The sequence below is a fragment of the Pteropus alecto genome, unplaced genomic scaffold (assembly GCF_000325575.1).
Source record: "Pteropus alecto unplaced genomic scaffold, ASM32557v1 scaffold555, whole genome shotgun sequence".
Taxonomy (NCBI): domain Eukaryota; kingdom Metazoa; phylum Chordata; class Mammalia; order Chiroptera; family Pteropodidae; genus Pteropus; species Pteropus alecto.
The window spans coordinates 902,697-906,094 of record NW_006436809.1 but is presented as its reverse complement, the minus strand read 5'-3'; positions in this window follow the sequence as shown (position 1 = coordinate 906,094).

The window sequence follows — 3,398 nt, the reverse complement described above, 5'->3', positions numbered from 1 at the left end:
AACCACCAAATTAAAATAGACAGAATCGCAAGGAGAAAAAATCAATGGAAATGCCGAGTACCAGAAAACAAAAGACAAAATGGTTACAGTAAGTTCTCATATATCAATAATCACCCTAAACATACTGAACTCACCAATCAAAAGGCACAGAACAGCGGGGTGGATTAACAAACATGACCCAGCTATATGTTGTCTGCAGGAGATGCATCTCAGCTCCAAAGACAAACATAGGCTTAAAGTGAAGGGGAGGAAAATGATACTTCAAGCAAATGGCACACAGAAAAAAGTAGGTGTAGCAGTACTTACATCAGACAAAATAGATCTCAAGATAAAAAGAGTAACAGGAAACAAAGATGAATATTTATAATGATAAAGGAGACAATTTTTCAAGAAGACATAACACTTATCAATATATATGCATCAAACCAGGAAGTATCCAAATATAGAGAGCAATTACTAAAGGATCTAAAGGAAGAAACGAACAAAAAACACAAATGTACTAAGGGACCTGAATACACTATTAATAGCACAAGATAGATCATCCAGACAGAAAGTCAATAAAGAAATATCAGAGATAAACAACTCACTAGACCAAATGGACTTAACTGATATTTTTAGAACTTTCCATCCCCAGAAAACAGAATACACATTTTTCCAAAGTGAACATGGGACATCATAAGTATAGTGGAGTGAGAGATGTCCTCAAATCTGTCCCCTTGAATAACAATAAGCTGAACATCTAAAACACCAAAAAACACTCAACCTGCACACAAGCATGTCTGAGCTAGGGATCTGTAAATAAGCGCTATCACAGGTCAAAACAACAGGAGTCAGGAAGTAGACTAGGGAGGAAAGAGCTACCAATTGCAGCTGGAGCTCCCTGCAGGATGGGGAGGGGAGAAGCTGTGGCGGGTTCCCTGAACAGCCTTGCCTGAGAGAGGTGAGAGGTCCATGCAGTGGCAGTGCCTAGGGACCAGGACAGAAAGCAGAGAAGTGGAGAGAGCAGAGAAGTGGGGATGGCAGAGAAGCAACAACTGTTTATTACCAGCCATGGTTGCAAAACAAGAGGCTGAACCACAGCCTCCACCTTCCAACCAAGAGGCCACAGCCTTCATATCCTCCAAGACCAAACACTGTGGAGCCCAAGGGAATCTAAAAAATGCTACAGAATCTGTCACTAACACTAACAGGAACTGAGACCCAGGATAGTGAGCGTGATTGAATATTTGTTTTTTAAAAAAAGGAATTATTAAGGTTTTATATAAAGCAGGGATCCAAGAGGCTTAGACAACACCAACTCGAAACCAAAAGAAAAAAAAAAAAAAACGCTTTCTTAGCAACAGGCTAAAGAGAGACCTTTACATAATAAATCTTCTTTCAGAAAAAAAAAAAAAAAGGCAAAATAAACTTCCATTAATGCCCAGGTGGAGAAATCCTCCATTAAACACCATGAACAACCAAGGTGACAAGGCAGCTCAGAAAGAAAGAGAAAACTCTCCAGAAAATGACTTGTAGGCATAGAAGTATGCAACTTAAATGAGAGTTCAGGATGGTACTTCTGAAAAACTCAATGAGGTCCAAAATAATTCATATCAATAATTCCAGGAATTTAAAAATCAACTAGATGAGCAGAATGAGTTTTTTAGCAAGGAGATTGAACCCCAAAAAAAGAACCAAATAGAACTTCTGGAGATGAAGAACACAGGAAAATAGATGAAGAATGAAATAGCAAGCTTAGGAAACAGAGTTGACCAAATAGAGGAAAGGATCAGTGATATTGAAGATCGAAATCTAGAAATAAATCAGAAGGAAGAAGAGAGAAACTGAAGAATGAAAAATAATGAAAGAGAAATACAAGAACTAGCTGATACCATCAGGAGAGGAAACATAAGAATAATGGGCATTATCAAAGGTGAGGAAAAGGAGCAGGGATTAGAAATTATTTTCAGACAAATAGTTGATGAAAATTTCCCAAATCTAAGGAATGAGCTGGAGCTTGGAATGCAAGAAGTCAACAGAACACTCAATTAACTCAACTCAAAAGGCCTTTTCCAAGGCAAAAAAAAAATGACAAAAAAAATCTACACATAACTATGAGTAAAGTGACTAGCAGGTAGATAGAAGCAGAGTAGCGCAACCCTTATTAAGAACAAGGCATTATATGTTTAAGCAATAAGAAGAGATTTGTTATGGCAAGATAGTAATGAACATTCAGCAACGTTCAAATTGAGACAATAATAACAGAAAAGGGGAGAATTAAAAGATTCAGATTCGCAAAGGGGAAAGGAGATAAGGCACACGCAGAAGAAAATGAGCTACTGTATATATAACTATCTTTTACATATTCGTAATGGTAACCACACACCAAAGATTCAAAACTGAAGTATATAACATAAAAAAAGAGGGATCAGAGAGAAAACTCACAAAACCCAACCAAAATAGAAAAACAGAAACACAAGGACAAGGAAGCAATGGAAACACCGAGCTACCAGAAAGCAAATGATAAAATGGCTATAGGAAAACCTCATGTTTCAATAATCACGCTAAATGTAAATTGACTGAACTTACTAATAAAAAGGCACAGAGTTGCAGATTGGATCAGAAAACAAAATCTAATCATATCCTGCCTCCAGGAGACACATCTTATCTCCAAAGACAAATACAGACTCGAAGTGAAAGGGTGGAAAATGATATTTCAAGGAAATGGCATTCAGAGAAAGTAGGTGTAGCCATGCTAATAGCAGACAAAATAGACTTCAAAATAAAAAAAAAGGTAAAGAAAGATACTAATGAACTCATACACCAAAAAGACATAATACTTATTATGTTCCCAGTCAGGAAGCCCCGAAATATATAAAGTAATTATTAACAGAATTAAAGGGAGAAACAGACCAAAACACTATCATAGTAGGGGACATAAACATCCCACTGTCTAATATGGACAGAACATCCAAACAGAAAATTAATAAGGAAATAACATTCTTAAATGACACATTAGACCCACTGGACATAATTGACATTTACAGAGCCTTTCATCTCAAAACAGCTGATAATACACTCTTCTCTAGTGCATATGGAACATTCTCAAGGATTGAACACATACTGGGACATAGGGATAGCCTCAACAAATATAAAAGGTTTGAAATCATACCAACCATATTCTCTGATCATAATGCTTTGAAGCTGGAGATCAATAGTAAAAAGAAAGTGAAAAGAACCACAAATATATGAGGATTCAACAACATGCTACTGAAGAATGACTGGGTCAGAGAAGAAATAAAAAGAGAGATCAAGAGATACATAGAAATGAATGATAATGATAGTACAACATATCAAAACTTTTGGGACATGATAAAAGCGGTATTAAGAGGAGGATATTCATATTATTACAGGCCTAG